The sequence below is a fragment of the Nelumbo lutea genome, chromosome 1, assembly GCF_056320005.1.
Source record: "Nelumbo lutea isolate HS-2025 chromosome 1, American lotus-T2T, whole genome shotgun sequence".
In the NCBI taxonomy this organism is placed as follows: Eukaryota; Viridiplantae; Streptophyta; class Magnoliopsida; order Proteales; family Nelumbonaceae; genus Nelumbo; species Nelumbo lutea.
In genome coordinates, this window is record NC_142684.1 from 149,443,652 (window position 1) to 149,463,247 (window position 19,596).

Sequence of the window (19,596 nt, forward strand, 5' to 3'; positions counted from 1 at the left end):
ATTCTATTTTGCCTTAAACCAAAAGAGTAAAAACTAGTGATTCCTCCCAAGAGACCAAGCCTGACAAAGGATACTTAAACATGACAATATAGGATTCAGTTAAGATTAACTGTTTTTTGAGTTTTTGTTCCACAAGCCAGACTTACTTCAATCTATTTGACTGGATTAGATTGAAAACATGGTTTCATCAAATCAGATATGGCCCACCACCTGTACTGTTCATTCCAATTTGAGACACCAAATTTGGCTTTTTGTCTAATTGACTAAAGATTAAGATCCACGGGTGGATGGTCCTGTGCTGTTCTCTCCGGCAAAGATCATACATATTAATTCACCTACTGGGTTAACTTGCTTATAGTATATGGCCCACCACCTGTACTGTTCATTCCAATTGACACACCAAATTTGGCTTTTCGTCTAATTGACCAAAGATTAGGATCCACGGGTGGATGGTCCTGTGCTACTCTCTCCGGCGAAGATCATACATATTAATTCACCCACCAGGTTAACTTGTTCATAGTATTTTCAACACTTGGTGAAATGAAGTAACAACGAGAGAGGAGGGAGAAAAAGAAAGAAAAAGAAAAAGAATCCACAGGCAATTGATTTGAGTGAGTAAACAAAGTATTATGATACTTTGCTCTAATCTGAAACTACAGTTTCAGATTTTCAAAACAAGTATCATTGAGTATAGGAGGGCATAATAGGATTTTAAAATTTTTTTATGACTGTAAATGTGACTTTAGGGTATGTTTAAGTCCTGTGGGGCCAGCCCACAAGGTATATTTAAGTCGATTTTAAAACTATAGCATATGTTTAAGTCAATTTCTAAAACTCAGGGTATATTTAAGTCTTTTACCCTAAATAAAATAGTGCATTTGGTTTCCCATCTATAAAATAGCTTTGATAAGTAAGCTTAAGTAAATCAGGTTTAAGGAACTTACTTATAACTAAGGATAAGCAACTTATGTGATAAGTTAGTTTTTGACAAGTAACCTACTGTAGATCTACTGATGAACCAAATACCACCCAAGAAAGTGATTTAGTAGTAAAATTAGTTGAATAAGACCGAAAATGGATTTTTGTTTCTTGTTTGCATATGAAATAGGAATATTTAACATATTATAAGGCCCCTTAATTTAATCATGTTTATTGGAAACATGCTTGACAAGAGATTTCAGGCTTGCTCTTAAACCAGAGGTTAAGAGCAATTGGTATATAGTGGCTTTGTATATTCCCAATGTACACTCGTTGTACCACATGGGTGTGGTTTTCGATTAATTAAAGTTTACTTGATCTTGTCTTAAAAAAATGCATCTATAATTCTATATGTTTTGGTTCACAATTAGTTCTGTCTGGGCTTAAGAATTGCTCCTTTTGGTCTCAAGTTTTCTGACTTATAATGTTTGTGACAGTAGTTTTATCTTTGCAGTTTGTCAAAAAGTAATGTGGAGCATTTTAAATCCATTTATGACAGTCCCAGTAGAGCAAGAGAGACTCTAACCGACTTTGAGTGGCATGTTGGAGAAAGGAAAATGTTGGAACCCCTGAAAAGACCATTTGAGGTTCAAGAAATAAATGAAGCAGTTTTCTCTATGGAAAGATCAAAAGCCCCGGGCCTGGAAGGATTCACTATGGATTTTTATTAAGACTGTTGGGATATCTTAGGTGATGACCTAGTCGAGGTCTTCTTGGAATTCTGAAAGAGGAAAAATAAATGCGGGTGCAAATGCTATTTTCATAGCTTTGATCCCTAAGAAGGTGCCTGCAATTCAACCCAAGGATTTTAGATCGATCAGTCTGATTGGGTGCCTATATAAGATCATTTCTAATGTTCTTGCACTAAGACTCAAGAAAATCCTTCCTTCCTTAATCTCACCGAATCAAGGGGCCTTTGTGAAATGGAGGCAAATTATTGATTAGATTTTAATAGCCAATGAATGTGTGGATTACAAGGGTCTGATGTGTAAACTTGACTTAGAAAAGGCTTATGATTTGGTGGATTGAGATTTCTTGCTAGAAGTGTTGAAGAATAGAGGTTTTGGGGAAAGATGGTGTAAGTGGATGAAGGGTTGTATTACCTCTTGTCACTTCTCAATCTTAGTGAATGGAGTAGCTAGGGACTTCTTTCTTGCAAAGAGAGGGCTTAGACAAGGAGACCCTTTGTCACCATTCCTCTTCACCTTATTAGTGGATGTCCTAAGTGTCCTGATTTCTAGGGCTGATTCAAGAAATCTACTAAAATGATGGAGAGTGGGGAGGCAACAAGTGATTGTCACTCACCTACAATTTGCGGATGATATCATTCTCTTTTGTGAAGGGGAAATTTAGGAGATGGATAATTTGAGATTGGTGGTGATGCATTTTGAGAGAGTCTCCAATTTGAAAATCAATTGGAACAAGAGTTGTGTAGCCGGGGTGAATTTACGGGATGATGAAGTGTAGTTGGTGGCTAGGGCTTTAGGTTGTGAGGTAAGTGGTTGGCCTCTAGTATATTTAGGTCTGCCCTTGGGGGGAAATCCTAGAACAGAAAATTTTTGGTACCTAGTTTTAGAAAGATTCACTAAGAAGTTAGCAGAGTGGAAAAGAAATTATATCTCACTAGGGGGTAGAATCACTTTAATCAAGTTCACTCTGACCAGCCTTCCGGTGTATTTTCTGTCTACCTTTAAGCTTCCTACCAAGGTTGCTAATAAGTTAGAATATCTATGGGAACCGGGTGACTCAAAAAAGGACCATTTAGTGAAGTGGGAAGTAATTTCTAGGAAAAAGGAAGCGAGAGGTCTAGGGATTGGCAATATCAGATTAATAAATGTAGCTTTGTTAGGAAAGTGGTTGTGGAAATTTTGTTTGGAGAAGGACAATTTGTGGCTCTTGGTGGTGGAAAGTATTCATGGGATGGCATCTAATGGATGGGATGCTGGTGTTGACCCTAGGGCTTCTTATTTCTCCCCTTAGAAAGCAATTGCTAGAGTCTCGTCTTCCTTTCAGCCTTTCATCAGATTTGATGTGTGTTTAGGTAATAAAATTTTGTTTTAGGAGGACCTTTGGCTTGGGAACACCCCCCTTAAGGATAGATTCCTAGTAATGTATTCTCTTTCCCTAAATAAATTCAAAACCATCTGCTCACTTCGTGTGTCTGAGGGGACTTAGGATTTGGGTTTGAGAAGAGGGTTGAGGGATTCAGAGTTGGCTTTTGCAGATGAGTTATTCACTGTGTTGAATTCAGTTTTCCTAGATCTTTCCTGCCCGGATAGTAGAATTTGAAAAGAGTCTTCTTTAGGGACTTTCTCTTGTTCATCTTTCTTCAACACCTTAGTCCAGTCTTCTTTTGTGTCTGTCTCTTTTCCTGCTAAAGAAATCTGGTATTCTCTTGTGCCGCTAAAAGTTAGGGCTTTTTGTTGGGAAGTGGCTCTTCAAAAGATCAATACTATTGGAGCCTTTCCCCACATGTCTATTACCTTTGCTTAAGAAATGGTGAGACAGCGACTCATCTTTTGATTTCTTGTCCTTTTGCTTATTATTTGTGGAATTGGTTCTCTTTTTTGTTTGGTTACAGATGGAACCCCCCCCCCCCCCCCAGGTGTGCTGAACCTTTTTGACTCTAGCTTCTTCTGACAGCCAAGGAAAAGGGGTAGGGTAATGTGGAGAATAACAAGAGCTGCCATCCTATGGTCAATTTGGGAAGAGAGAAACAATAGGATCTTCCTAGGGCAAGAAAAATCCAATGAAGCACTTGTGGAGGTTGTCACCATCAAGGTTATGCACCGTTGAAAGTACATCATCTCTTCAAGGATTTCTCCTCAGCGTACTTAATTAGAAATTGGAGTATTATAGCCATATCCTCGCCTTCCTTCCTTGTGGTACAGGATTGTTGGGTACCACCGCCTCAGTTCAAGGTGAAGCTAAACTTTGATGGAAGCTCCTTGGGTAATCCAGGTCAGTTGGGAGTTGGGGGTGTGTATAGAAACGAGGAAGGAAAAGTCTTGGCCTTTTACTCTTGCCTAATTGGTGTGGGAGATTCATTAAGGGCAGAAGTAATGGCCTTACTTCAAGGTTTGAAACTGGTGAAACAATGGGGCATGCAACAATTAGAAGTGGAAGGAGACTCCAAGTTGGTAATAGGGTGGATGCAAACTGGAAACCTGGGAGTGCAGTCTCTTAGACAGCCTCTAAGAGATTATTAGCTTAACAAGGGAGATTGGGGTGCACTTTAATTGGGTAAGAAGGTTAGCAAATGGAATGGCTGACACTTGAGCTAAGAAGGAGTTACTAGGGAGGCTTTGTTTTGGGCCTGTTTGTAAGTTTTTTATTTTCTTTTGCCATCCATTTTGTGGGTGGTAAGCCTGTAATCTTTTCAATTGTTTAATGAAAGTTACTGTTTCCTATAAAAAAAGTTATCGTCTTTGTTGCTTGCAGATTTACCTATATGTACATGTACATTATGGGAGTTGTAGTTTGCCAATGGATGTTTATGAAACTGAAGGACAAAAATAGAATTTTTAATTATGGAATTGGCAGATACATTTACTTTTGAATAGCTTAATAGAAATAAAAGCATAGGTCCTGTTAAGTAAATCAACTAAGAAAAAAAATCTGTTCTCGTTGTGCTTCCATAAATTCTGTCCTTAATTGAAAGCAACATAATGATGACTATTAAATTTCCATCATGCACCATTTCCTTGAAACTCAATAAATATGGATGCTAGTGTGGGGTGCCTTTGAGAATATATTCTGTACTCCTAACTTATTGTTATCTTTCATTTAAGGGTTTATAATTTCAACCATGAAAACAAAAAAGTTGAAGCTAAAACTTGGTATGATTGTATATGCATAATTTTATCAAGTCTTATCAACCTTGGTGTGTAAGGTTCTGAAATCTGAAGTAATTCTTCAACTTTGTATAGTCAGAGGAATCATTGAAAATTTGGAGTGCCAACTAGATTATTTTGTAGTCCTTTATTTTTTTTTTGGTTGGGGTGTTTTTTGAACCCTAAACCAAGGTTTAAAATGCCAGTGTTGATGGAAATATCAGTCATCCAAATATATGCAAAATGTTGGAAATGTCAGATGGAAACATTATAAAAAGTATAGAATGCTGGAAACATTTTGAAATATGCAAAAATCATATAATGATATATTATGAAATGATAAAAGAAGCAAGGTACACCTTTTTAAATTATTATCTTGTTCCCAACCATCAAATAAATCTAAGGAATAAGGTTAATAGAGAAAATAATATGCTACAAAGTTGTGTTATAAACTTAGGAGTCAAACTACATGATTGAGATTTAAGTTAAACAAAACGTAAACTCATAGGAAGTGCAAATGATTCTAATATAGAAACCAAATAATCTATTGCACAAACAAAAACTAAGATTTAACTTCATATATGAAAAGAATTTTGAGTTGGCTCAAAGTTGTAATCATGTCTATTAGGAATCTGTAGACATTTTAAATCATGCCCCAGACATGGGATTTTGTCCAACCTTGAGCAAACAAAGAACAGACAGAGAACAGGAAAACTAAAGCACCAAATTTAAAAATTTCTGAAGAGCAAGAAAGTCTTCAAAGCAATGTATGTGTGTGTGTGTGTGTTTCTACTTAAGTTAATAGCAATGTATTTTATATAACTGATTGAAAAAAAAAAACAATGCATTTTATCTACAAAGAAGAGAGAGTTTTTTTTTTAGTCTTTTGATAACAGAGGTACCTGTGGTTTCTGTTAATAGGACTTCACAGTTCACACATGGTATTGGAAAATAGATGTTAGGAGAAAAGATGTTGTTTAGGTTAGGTAGTACATATAATAAATAAAAGTTGCAGGGACCCACTTAAAGTTAACTTTGTCACAAGACCAAAATGCCATCGGTTGGAAAAAGAACTGCAATTGAACTTTTTTCTCAGCGGCAACATGGTTAGAGCATACTACAAGTTGCAATATAAAACTTAGAAAGTGTACAAACAAGTTTTTCTCTCTACCTGTAAACCTGTGTCCCAAACACCAATTTGTCATTACCATCCCATGGATTGGGGCACTAAGGTCCCTTCTTCAGCAACCTTGCTGCTGACCACTAACCACCCATGCCTTTCTGTATAGGATTTGGTTATTGAAAGATTTGGGAGGAAGTTAGTAGTTTGGAAACAAGGAATTCTCTCCAAAGAAAGTAACCTAACACTCATCAGAATTGCATTTTCAAACCTGCCTATTTATTACCTGTCACTGTTTTCCTTACCAGCATCAGTGGCTAAAGTCATATAAAAGAAAGAAGTACTTTTTTTTGTTGGATGGACTGAATGAGGAGATGAAATTTTATCTAATGGAATGGGACAAGATTCATACGGTCGGGTTGAAGACTCCTTAAATTTAGGGTAAATTACAAAGACCCCCCTGTACTATGGGGTCTGTGACAAAGACCCCCTTGTACTTTTGTTAGATAACTGCCTAACTCAGGGCTTTTTGAGGAAGCCTGCCTCCTGAAACGAGAGAGAGAGAGAGAGAGACTGAATTTCCAGAATCAATGTCTTCCCTTCTGGACTTCCTTTCTTTATTTATAACACTCAGTTACAATTCTGTTATCCCAGCCTCTCCACTTGTCCAGTTTGTTATGTAGTTTGTTCGAGTGTTTGGCTTTCAGTCACATTATTTAAAGGCTGATGTGGTCTTTTCTTGTACACTTGTCCCTCTGTTCCACTTATTTGTGTCTTGACAGTCCCTCCTCCCTTGAAAGAGACCTTGCCCTCAAGGTCAAGATGTGGGAATCTATTCTGTAAGTCCAAGTAAGGTTCCCAAGTTGCATCTTCAAGTGGGAGACCTGACCATACCACCAAGGCACCAATGCCTCTGGTTCGATGTGATGCCCTTTGCGTATCCACTTGAAATCTGTTATCTGGGTGGGTTCAGTTTGAACTTGGCCATCTTCCGAAAATGATGGGAGGGTTTTTGTTGTTATTGCTCTCGTTTTCGGCCATTTCTTTAATAGAGATACATGAAATACGGGGTGCAATTTTGATGTCGCTGGAAGGTCAAGTATGCATGCCGCGGACCCAATGCGTTCCACAATCCGAAATGGACTGAAGTACCTTGGGCTCAGTTTGTTCCACCCGTGGCCTACTACTGAAACTTGCTTGTATGGTTGTAGTTTAAGGAAGACTTGATCCCCAACCCGGTATTGGATGGGCCTATGCTTTCTGTTGTAAGAGTCTGCCATCCATTGTTGGGCTCAACGGAGGTGGGATTTGAGCTCTTGTAACACCATATCCCATTGGAGGAGTTGGTCTTCCACTGCTGCTATTGCTGTAGACCCTTTCTCATATGGGAGTAGGGTAGGTGGGTCCCGTCCATATAGAGCCCTGAATGGAGTCATTCCTACTGCATGTGATGCGTGGTATTGTACCACCACTCCGCCCAATGAAGCCACTTGAGCAACTGACATGGCCTATCCCTTGCATAGCACCTTAGATAGGTTTCCAAACTCCGGTTGACCACCTTAGTTTGCCCATCTGTCTGAGGATGGTAGTTGGTAGATTTGAAGAGTTTCACTCCCTGTAACCGGAAAAATTCTGCCCAGAAACGACTCATAAAAATTGGGTCACGGTCTGAGACAATGGAGTTAGGGGTACCATGCAGTCATGTCACCTCCTTAGTAAAAACCTCAGCCACCATTGAAGCTGTAAAGGGGTGGGAGAGAGGGAGAAAATGGTAGTATTTGGTGAATCCGTCAACAACTATGAGAATGATAGACTTGCCATAGGAAAGGAGGAGCCCCGTTATGAAGTCCATGGATATATCAGCCCACACTTGTGTGTAGGAATTGGAAGTGGTTGTAGCAGACCTGCTGGACATTGGGTATCAACCTTATTTTTCTGCCAAGTGACACATTCAGCTATGAATTTTTGGACCGAATTCCGCATGCCTTTCCAATGGAATTGGGTGGCTAGTCTCTTGTAAGTGCGCAAAATTCCCGAGTGTCCTCCTGCTGGTGATGAGTGGAACAATTCAAGAAGCTGCTAAATATGGGCTGAATCCTGTGGTATCACCAATCGATGTTTATACAACAGCAAGTTATTCTCTACTGTGTACCCTGGGTGGCTGGTAGGGTCCTCTTGGACCTGTGAACGTAGATTGCTCAGTTGTGGGTGTCTTTCAGCTTCTTCCTTTAACTGATTCATGAGGGAACACATTGGGGCCGTGAGAAGTAATGGAAATAGTTGTGGTTGGCGTGACTATACATTTGCTACTTTGTTAGTGTGCCCTGCCTTGTATTCAATGACATAATCGTAGCCGAGTAGTTTGGCTATCCATCACTGCTGTTCTGGGGATAATACTGACTGCTCCAACAAAAATTTCAGGCTATGGTGGTCAGTTTGTATGATGAATCTCCTCCCTATAAGGTACTGTCACCACTACTGAACTACGAGAACAATTGCTATCAGTTCTCGTTCGTATACTGACTTGGCCCATTTTTGTGCTGTCAATGCTTTGCTGAAGAACACTAGTGGCCTTCCTTCTTGCATGAGAACCACACCCATTCCTTGGCTTGATGCATCACATTCAATGATGAAGTCCTTTGAGAAATCTGGAAGTGCGAGTGTCGGTGGGGACGAGACAGTTGTTTTGAGCGTCTCGAAGGCCAGTTGGGCCTCCCTAGTCCAACAGAATCCATTCTACTTGAGTAAACTTGTCAAGGGGGTAGCAATCAGTCCATACCCTTTGATGAATCGCCGGTAGTACCCTGTTAAACCCAAGAAGGCCCATAGCTCCTTAACATTTTGAGGTTGGGGCCAATTTATCATGCTTGAGATCTTTTCCGGGTCTGCCGCTGCAGTGCCGTTTTCGACTACGTGCCCCAAGTAGTGTACTTGAGTCTGTCCAAATGTGCACTTTGACTCCTTTGCAAAGAGTTTATGAGTCCTTAGTAGTTTCAAAGTGATTTGTAGATGCACTAGGTGTTCGTCCCATGTAGCGCTATATACAAGTATATCATAAAAAAAAACTAGTATAAACTTGTGCATATGGGGTCGAAATATGTCATTCATAAGTTCTTGGAACGTAGCTGGCGCATTGGTCAACCCAAATAGCATGACCAAAAACTCATAATGCCCATTGTGTTTACGAAAGGCGGTCTTGTGGATGTCACCCTCATGGACCCGAATTTGATGATATCCCGATCTCAGGTCTAGTTTGGAGAATATTGTGGCCCGGCCGAGTTCATCTAGTAGTTCATCGATTACCGGTATGGGAAATCGATCTTTATAGTAATGTTGATCAAGGCTTTATAGTCTATACAAAACTGCCATGTCCCATCCTTCTTTTTCACAAGTAATATTGGTGAGGAGAATGGGCTATGGTTGGGTTGTATAATTTTTCTATCAAGCATATCTTGCACTTGTCTCTCAATTTCTAGTTTCTGAAAATAGGGGTAGCGATAGGGCCTTACATTTGTGGGTTCTGTTCTGGGTAGCTAGGGAATGCAATGATCATGGGAACATTTCGGTGGTAGTTCCTTGGGCTCTTGGAAGATCACTGAAAACTTCTGAAGTAACTGCTGTAATTGTATGTGGGCTTCTTCAAATCTGCTAGAGTTACTTCCTTGGGCTAATGGGCCTTGGATCCTTGGACATTTGCCCTTGAATATGCACCTGCGATTTGCCGACTTGAAAGTCCATTGTGAGTCGGGCCCAGTCACATATCACCGGCCCTAGTTGCCTTAACCATTGGACTCCGAGAACTACATTTGCTCCACTGATTTCTAGGGGATGTAGATCTACCTCGAACTCATGTCCTTGTATCTTCAGTTTTAATCTTGTGCATGTACGTGCACCCAGAATGCTGTATATGGTTGGAATGGAACCCCTAGTTGTCTGACCAATGTTTACCCAAGATACAAGGTTCTGGATTTGGTATACCTGGTTTGACCGCAGCTCCCAGGGGTCGATTAATCCTTCTTGCCCGATTCAGCTTGTCTTCATGGAGTCGGGCTAAGGCTGTTGCGTCAAGAATGGTGGTGGGTTGCATGGCTTTAACCTCCAGCCACAGTTCTTCTTTAAGTCCACCAAAAAAGCTGTCGACCAATGCGTTTTCTGGCCACCCTTGCACGCGCACAGCTAACCTCTCGAATGCCATTTGATAATATTGGACGGAGCCAATCTATCGTAGCTTGGCGAGGCTTTCATCATAGTTTTCGAAAGCCGAGACACCAAATCTCATGGTTAAGGCATCTGTGAAGTCCACCCATGTGGCTCTTGGGTGCCATTGCCGGTACCACTGGTACCAGACAATCGCCTCTCCTTCCAGGTGCGCGGAAGCTAGTGGAACACGATCAGGTCCAAGTGTATCGTGGTAATCGAAGTACCTTTCGGTTCGTAGAAACCAGGACGTGGGATCCCCCCTGCGAAGACGGGAAACTCGATTCTTGCCGTTCTGGTGGTTCCTAATCCGCTTCGATGAATGGTGTCACTGCGTTCTTCTTGCCCTTCTCGATTCGGAACCGGTGGTGTCTATTCCAGTCGCCCGAGCAAGGATGCGGAGCTCTCTTTTATTTCTTTAATGTCCGCTGATAATCTTTGCATTTCTCCTTCCATGTTGTTAACTCTGTGCTCCATCGTGGACGACCTTGTGCTCAACATCTTGGCTCTGATACCAACTTGTTAGGTAACTGCCTAACTCAGGGCTTTTCGAGGAAGCCTGCCTTCTGAATTCCCAGAATCAATGTCTTCCCTTCTGGATTTCCTTTCTTTATTTATAACACTCGGTTACAATTTTGTTATCCCAGCCTCTCCACTTGTCCAGTTTGTTATGTAGTCTGTTCGAGTGGTCGGCTTTCAGTCACATCACTTAAAGGTTGACGTGGCCTTTTCTTGTACACTCGTCCCTCCGTTCCACTTATTTGTGTCTTAACAACTTTGTTTTGTGACAAAGACACCCCTGTACTATGACCATGAGACAAAGACCCCCTTTCGTTAGCTTTCTGTTAAAATCCGCCATTACAATATTTTTTAATCCCCATACTACCCTTGTAATAACTATTTAGACAATTAAGAGAAAAACACTGTTCATCTTCCCGACCTCACGATACATGAACAACAGAGGTGATAATCCCCTCTACCTCAGACTCCTTCACATTTCTCTCTCTCTCTCTTCCCCAATCTCTCTTCTTCCCCTTTCCCTTTCTCTCCTCTTTCTTCTTTCCGATTTCCTCTATTTTCCGGCCATAGCCACCACAACTTGTTTTTTTTTGACAAGTGAAATGTTTAAACCAACATTAAACATTTAGTGAGTGCATGCATGGCTCCACCAACTAGGTTGTTTTTTCTCCTCCCTCTCCTCGGAAATCAGTTCCTTGTTATTCTACTTCTGGTTTTGGTTGTTCTTGACTTCTTTCTCCCTCCTTGTGCTCTGTCAAACAATTAATAAGGACAGAGCTTTAACGGCAAGATTTTCAGAAACCCAGAACCCCAATTCTTGAGATGCAGAGACAAAATAGTAGAACAAAGACAAAGATCAATAAAAAAAGGAGAAAAAAAAACCTCAGACTCCTTCACATTTCTCTCTCTCTCTTCCCCAATCTCTCTTCTTCCCCTTTCCCTTTCCTCTTTCTTCTTCCTGATTTCCTCTATTTTCCGGCCATAGCCACCACAACTTGTTTTTTTTTTTGACAAGTGAAATATTTAAACCAACATTAAACATTTAGTGAGTGCATGCATGGCTCCACCAACTAGGTTGTTGTTTTTTCTCCTCCCTCTCCTCGGAAATCATTTCCTTGTTATTCTACTTCTGGTTTTGGTTGTTCTTGACTTCTTTCCCCCTCCCTGTGCTCTGTCAAACAATTAATAAGGATAGAGCTTTAACGGCAAGAATTTCAGAAACCCAGAACCCCAATTCTTGAGATGCAGAGACAGAACAGTAGAACAAAGACAAAGATCAATAAAAAAAGGAGAAAAAAAACACGTTAACCCATCTTTGAAATGTTGGATGGAGAAGTTCTTGGGTGGGTCAAGAGTCAGACAAGACAACTGGAAGGGAAAAAGAGTCGTGGTGGTCTTTGTTCTTGCGCGGTTGCTTGGGAATTTTGTGGTGGTTGGGTAGGCGGTAATAAATGGTAGTTTTAATGCTTTTTCTAATGCTTGTACTGATTAAATATATAGAAAGAGGAGTAGGGGAAGCACGTGGTTCTTCTGTTGCTCGCAAATCGCAATGGTGAATGAGGATTTAATTTTGAAGGCTGTAATTAAATTGGTTCTCACCCGCTCTCTTTCTCTATTCCTTCTCTGGCAATGCACATCTAGCTGGCAATAGTGACCTTGAACTGGTGTCTCTTCTGGTTGAAGACTTGAGAGCTCTGGGGCTTGGCTTGGATTCTCCTCTCTCTCTCTCTCTCCTCTCAAACTAGCCTCTTGAAGCTCTGAAGCTTTGAACAAGGAAAAGAAAAAGTTGCCGGATCTTTGTTTTTTCTTTCTTTTTTCTCACAGACCCAAGAAGATTCTCTACCACTGTGGGTTGTCAGCTTTGTGCCAATCGGAGGTTCAGTTTCTGCGCTTGAAAGATGCCACACTTCTGAGGTAAGGAGAGAGAGCCTTGATGGGTTCCTGTGCTTTTCCACTTTCAAAGCTTCTCACCATTGTTTCTTGAAGGAGGGAGGTTGTTTTTTTTTTTTTTTTGGTTGAAAAGGAGGGAGGTTGTTGGGAGCATAGTTAGGACAATGTTGTTTTGTAGTGATCGTGGTCATTTTCTCATTCTCGAAGTTTATTTGTTAAGATCTCTTGAAGCTTAGCTGCCTGGACTCTTTCCCTCTTTTTCAATTCTTTCTTTCCTGTCAGTGCTCTTCTTGCGACAAAAGCAAAGGAGAGAGGAATCCGGCTTCAGTTCAGGCAGCTTCAGTTAGGAGGAAAACATCAAGGCCATAATCATGGCATGTGAAGTGAAACTCAAAAGAAGGAAAACAATAGGTTTTAAGAGAAAAAAGGGCAAAAAAAGAAAATAGAAAAAGTTTAATGGGGTATTTTGGTATTTTAACGCTTTCCGTCATCTAACTTAACGGCCAAGGGGGGTCTTTGTCTAATGGCTAAAGTTCAGGGGGGTCTTTGTCGCAAAAAAAAGTACAGGGGGGACTTTGTAACTGACCCCATAGTACAAGAGGGGTCAGTTGACAAACAGTCCTAGAAGTAGGGACTGTGCTAGAAAACAAAGAAAACTAACAAGAGAAGATTAGAGAAGATTAGAGAAGAAGAGAGAGAGAGAGAGAATTGCAGCAAGAAGGGTTAGAGGATGAGGAGTTCGAACTTAACCTCCCTCTAACACTCTAATACTCTTTTATTAAGTTACTCTTTTAGTAATTACAAGAGAGGTCCTTAGTTGGACAAGAAATTACAAAAAAAAGAACATAGAAGAGTATGGGCCCAGAATAAGGCCCATTACAGAGAAGAACATAAAGATAATATACAGTAACAGCCTATGGGCCATTCGGCCCATCTTATCTACACTCCCCCTCAAGCTGAGCATAGATGTCAATCATGCCCAACTTGCTAGTGTCATGATGATGAAAGAATGGTAGGATCCATCTAATGGATGCCATAAAGGTTGCGGAATGGGTGGGCGAATTTCAAAAATTTTCCTACCTTCTCCCAACTGGGAATCATATTCCCTAAATTTAGAATACAATATTCAAGGATCCTACTTGAACCATAATCAAACCAGATCTGTACCAAAAGACAAATGGGAGGAATATACCTGATCCGGAGAAGCACTATCTCCCAAAGTTGGTGTTCACGCCCAAAGAATGCTCCAAGATCCGTTCCTGCTGAAGATGACACAGCTGTGAATGGAATAGAACTAGCAGGGTGCGTCCTACACACTGGATCCTTCACAAGAATCCTCTGGAAACACTAAACACTGAATCCTTTTAGTCTTTGTTGCAAGACTAATGTCAAGAACAGATTTCTTGACTTTCTTTTTCTGCAAAGATCTAATCTTGCAAAAAAAGATGGTGGCGGCAGGAGGAGAACTCTAAAGGCTAAAAGGCTGAACTGCCTTTTTCTTTTTCTGGAGTATGAATGAGATCTGATCTAAATTCGCAGGAACCTTTCTTGTGATTTTTCTTATTCGAAATCTATTGTATTTCTCTCCTTTTTTTGGTTAGGGTTTCTCCTCCTTTCTTCTTGATTAAGAAACCTCCTAATTAGGAGTTATCCCAATCCAAATCAGTATTTGGATAGGGGATAATCTTAATCCTATCTGCAGATAAAGTTAGCTTACTCCTGATCTTATCAGGAGGTTACCAGATTCAAATCTAATTTGAATTTGGTCTCCAAGAGTGGATAAGGCTAAATGCCCAATCCTTTCACTAACATTAATCTCAGATTCGCCCCAAGGATGGGTGATCATATCAGCACCTCGAAATGGGCTTCTGGCCCATTAAGTGTTCAGTGTCTAATTACTTTCCAATCTGCTACCCAGTTGGGCTTCTTTGTATGGCGTGGGACCCAAGCATTGATCTACACACTAGCCACATGGGTTCGGCCCAGCCTTTAATACAAGGCCCAGCCGAATTCACTGAAAAACTCAATGAACCCCTTGAGTCCATCATATGGACCCTATGGGCCCAACACTTACATTAAGTGGTCCCTGGGCCAAGCCATCTTATAAAAACCCAGGGACTGTGGGCAGGTGCAAGATTAGCCCATCAGGTATTATCCTCAATGGTCTTACACTTAACCTCTCAGCCCTTAATGATCAAGCACTGCCCGACAAGAGAGGACCTCTCCCTCGGCTGCAAGGAACAGTGCCGCACTCTCCTCTCACATGGATCCCGGGAATTAAAACCATTTGCAAACAATTTGAAACCGTACATATATATATAAATATATTAATTTTGCAAAACAAAATTCCAACGATTGAAATCAACTACCGGCAGTTTGGTTTCCATCAGAGAGAGTGTAGTCCCGATCATTACCCTTTGCCCGACAAAGTGGCTGATTTTGTCACTATGATCACCCACTCAGATGAATTCTCAAACTGCCCCAACATACCCAGGTTTTGATCCCCGCTAAGGATCTCACTGATTGGCATATCAAAGGCAGCTTGATCCAACACCTAGTGAAGTGTCATAATCGAGTCTAGGGGTCAGGTGTAACTTTCCAGTTTTGCCCATCTATCTCCAAGGTCCAGGGCAAGACTAGAAATCTGGTCCGGTTCAAGGATTCAAGTAATCCCATACTGCATGTGCCTCGGGTCTTACCCTGGTGGCTGAGACAAGCCATCCCAACACTTGGTGGCACACCAGTATCAGCCTTGGCAGGATAAATTTCCCCAGACTTATCCAACGGCTGTGAACATTTAAAACTAACACGAGTCTCTATAAATGTCCAGTTTTAGGGTTTTACACAGAATTAAACCAAACAACATGAATCAAACATGCACTTTATTTATTTCCACTAAATAACAAAAGCACATCAAATCAGATTGAAGCTAAGGGCATACAAAAACTGTCTAACAGATGAAGCCTTGCCTTGGAAATGCCCTTGGTGAGAAAGTCTGCCAATTGTCCTTCAGAAGTAACGAATGGAAGACACACTTCTCCGGAGGAGACTCTTTCTCGAATAAAGTGTATCAACTTCAATATGTTTGGTTCGATCATGTTGTACCGGGTTGTGAGCAATGTTGATGGCAGCCTGATTGTCACAATACAACATCATGGGTTTGTCATGATCAATCCCAAGTTCTTCTATTAAGGACCTTAGCCACAACAATTTTGAGACTCCATGTGCCATGGCTCTATACTCTGCTTCTGCGGAGGATCTGGCCACAACAGTTTGTTTCTTACTCCTCCAAGAGACAACATTACCAGCCACCAGACTGTAATATCCTGAAGTAGATCTTCTGTCATCAATATTTCCAGCCCAATTAGCATCAGTATAGGCTTCAAGTTTCAGATGACCATGCTTGGTAAATAGGATTCCTTTCCCTGGAGAGCCTTTCAGATAGCACAAAATCCGTTCTACTGCTGCCATATGAGTATCTCTAGGAGCATGCATGAACTGGCTAATGCAACTGACAGCATACGCAATATCTGGTCTAGTCATGCACAGGTACAGAAGCTTCCCAAGAAGTCTCTGAAAAACCCCTTTGTCTTCCAATAAAGTTTCATCTGTAGCTGAAAGTTTGTGACTCATATCAATGGGAGTTGCAGCTGGTCTTGCACCCAGTTTTCCAGTTTCAGACAACAAATCAAGAACATATTTCCTTTGGGAAATAAGAATCCCATCCTTGGATCTGGCAACTTCTATGCCAAGGAAGTATCTCAACTCCCCCAGATCCTTAATCTCAAATTCTGTACGGAGGAAAGACTTAAGAGCCAGAATGCCTGAGGCATCGTCACCAGTCACTATAATGTCATCAACATACACAATGAGATACACTGCTAGAGATCTACTTTTCTTTACAAACAAAGTATGATCTGACTGTGTCTGAACATAGCCGAATTTAACAAGTGCAGCTCTAAATCTCTCAAACCAGGCTCTAGGAGATTGTTTAAGACCATAAAGAGATTTCTTCAATTTACATACCTTTCCTTGCATATCTTTCCCATATATCCCTGGAGGAAGACACATGTAGACCTCATCATGTAAGTCACCATTCAGAAATGCATTCTTTACATCTAACTGATAGAGAGGCCAATCAAAGTGAACTGCCAGAGATAAAAGAACCCTCACAGATGTCATCTTGGCAACAGGGGCAAAAGTCTCCAGGTAGTCAATCCCATATGTCTGTGTGTAGCCTTTTGCAACAAGTCTGGCCTTATACCTCTCAATAATTCCATCAACCCTGTATTTAATGGTAAAAACCCACTTGCACCCAATTGGATCCTTCCCTTCAGGCAAATCCACCACCTCCCAAGTACCATTTGCATGTAGAGCATCCATTTCGGTCTCCATGGCATCTCTCCATTCTGGAATCCCAAGAGCTTCTGAGACAGACCTAGGAATGGGGTTAGAAGCAACAGAAGAGAGATAGGCAAAGTATGAAGGAGAAAGCAGGTCATAAGAAAGGTGTTTGGAAATGCAATGTGCAGTACACTTCCGCTTCCCTTTCCTAACAGCAATGGGGACATCAAGGTCTGGGAAGGATGATTCCAAAGGAGCTGAATCAATACCTGTTATCTCATCTGTGATTGGGAATGTATGAGCTTCATCTGTTGTAAAGGAAACTACTTGCTCATTCCTAGATCTCTGCCTTTGATACACTTTGGGATTATGGATAGGACGAGGGGGTAAAGAAATAGGGGCACTAGGACAAGAGGTATGAAGTGATTGATCATCGTTTGACTCATTTGGTGAGGATACAGGTTTGTCAAGAGACTCAACTGGGATAGAAAGAGGAAGAGCAAAAACTTGTGACAGAGTCTCCCCTTGTGGACAATGTCCATCCTGAGAGGAGCCATAAAAAGGAGAAAGTTCATCAAAGGTAACATCCATAGAGACATGTCAGGTGCCAGTTTTTGGATCAAAACAACAATAACCCTTTTGTGTGGGGGAGTAACCAAGGAAGATGCATTTGTGGGCTTTCGGTTCAAACTTATGTCTTTGCACACTTGGAATGTGAACATAGCAGGTACAGCCAAACACACGAAGAGGAATTGGGAAGAGATCCTTGTTTGGATGAAGAAGACAGAAGGGGGATTTAAACCCTAAAACCCTGGATGGCATACGGTTTATGAGATAGGTAGCAGTAAGTACAGCATCACCCCAAAATCTTGTGGGAACATGTGAGGCAAACAAAAGGCTCCTTGCAAATTCAACAATATGTCTATTTTTTCTCTCAGCAACTCCATTTTGTTCAGGGGTTCTAACACAGGAGCTTTGATGAATAACCCCCATGTCAGAGAGATACAAGGATAAACTCTTCTCAAAATACTCTTTTGCATTGTCAGATCTGAAAACCTTAATTCTGGTATCAAATTGAGTTAAAACAAGCTCATGAAATTGCCTCACAAGTCTTGGGACTTCATCCCGGGATTTCATTAAGTATATCCAAGTGAATCTAGAGAAGTCATCAATAAACAAGATAAAATATCTGTAACCCCCCATAGAGGATAAGTGGTATGCCCCCCACACATCAGATTGCACAATATGAAAAGGAAAAGAGGATCTTTTATTGCTCACAGGGTAATTTTTTCTACAATGCTTTGACAACTGATAGGACTCACAATTGAGACTGGACACACTGACTCCCTTAAACAGTTTTGGAAACAAATGGTTTAAAGCAGAAAAAGGTAAATGACCCAACCGACAATGACTCAACATAATTTGACTAACAGACTCTGAAAAAGTAGAACCAAAAGCAACATTCTTGGGATGATCAAAGCATTGGCCAGGGGTGTCGAGCAAGTATATTCCATTCGCTTCATGGCCACTCCCAATCACCTTCTGAGATTTCAGGTCCTGAAACACACAGCGAGAAGGGAAAAATGTTACACAACAATTCAATGACTTGGTCAGGCTACTTACAGATAATAAGTTGGTATTTAATTTAGGCACATGAAGAATGGAAGATAAGAGTAAGGAGTCTGTAGCCTTGACAGTTCCCTTGCCGGAAATAGGGGCAAGAGAACCATCAACTAAGGTGATTTTGTCACGGCTAGGAAGTAAATCATATGAAACAAACAAAGTGGAAAGGTTGGTCATGTGATCAGAAGCACCTGAGTCTATGATCCAAGGGGTTTTGTGTTTACCCGAGGTGGATGCATGGTTAGCGGAAGCCCTTATACCTGAGTGAGCAAATGCAATGGTGGCTGGACTTCCAGAAGGGATGGATGATGAAGATACACCTTCAAGCTGATTGATCATCTTTCCAAACTTCTCGTATTCAGCTTTCATGGCTGCCAACTGTGCACTGGTAGATTCAACCTCTGTATCTGTGCTTGTGGCTGCATGTGCACTTCCTGTCTTTCTACTATCATTCTTCTTCTGGAATCTGATAGGTACAAGATTGGGATGCAATTTCCAACACTTGTCCTTTGTGTGTTTCGGCTTCTTACAATATTCACACCACCTCCTTCCTTCCTGTGCCACTGTGAGCTTCTGTAACCCCTTTAGGTTTAATTCCCATATTTGCAAAATGATCATTGATACCGACTCCTTGAACCTGCACTTGCCTCCTACTTTCAACCAACTTTCTGTTAGCAATGATTTCAACCAACTTCGGTCGTAGTTCTTTCTTTACTGTTTCAGCCTTCAAAGGACACCCAACAAACCTCCAATCACAAGGTATTTTAGGTTCCCAACAGCCGTTGTCCCAAAGAGAAGAAAAAAGAGCCATAGTCCTTAAGAGACCTTTTGTTGAACACTCAGTGTGCAGTACTTAACAGCCTACTGTTAACTAGAAGAAACCACTTCAAAGTGTTCAGTCTAGGTCCAAGAAGAGGCTGGGATGAAGATGAGACTAGTATGACTTAGTTTTAGATCAGTTTCAGCAGCTTCCCAGTCCAATAATCAGCCGAATAGCACTTCCAAAACAACCCATAAATTTCTGAGTAGAATCAGTCCAGCAACAGTGGGCCGAATGGAGGTGGGCTTTAAATGCTTTAACAGTCCTCCCAA

At 41.1% G+C, this 19,596-nt stretch overlaps 1 protein-coding gene across 2 annotated transcripts in view; it reads left to right on the forward strand.

Annotated features, from left to right (window-relative positions):
- The window catches only part of LOC148878308 (ribonuclease 3-like protein 2), a 31,603-nt gene that overhangs the window by 2,572 nt on the left and 9,435 nt on the right, over window positions 1-19,596 (forward strand). The window lies entirely within an intron of this gene.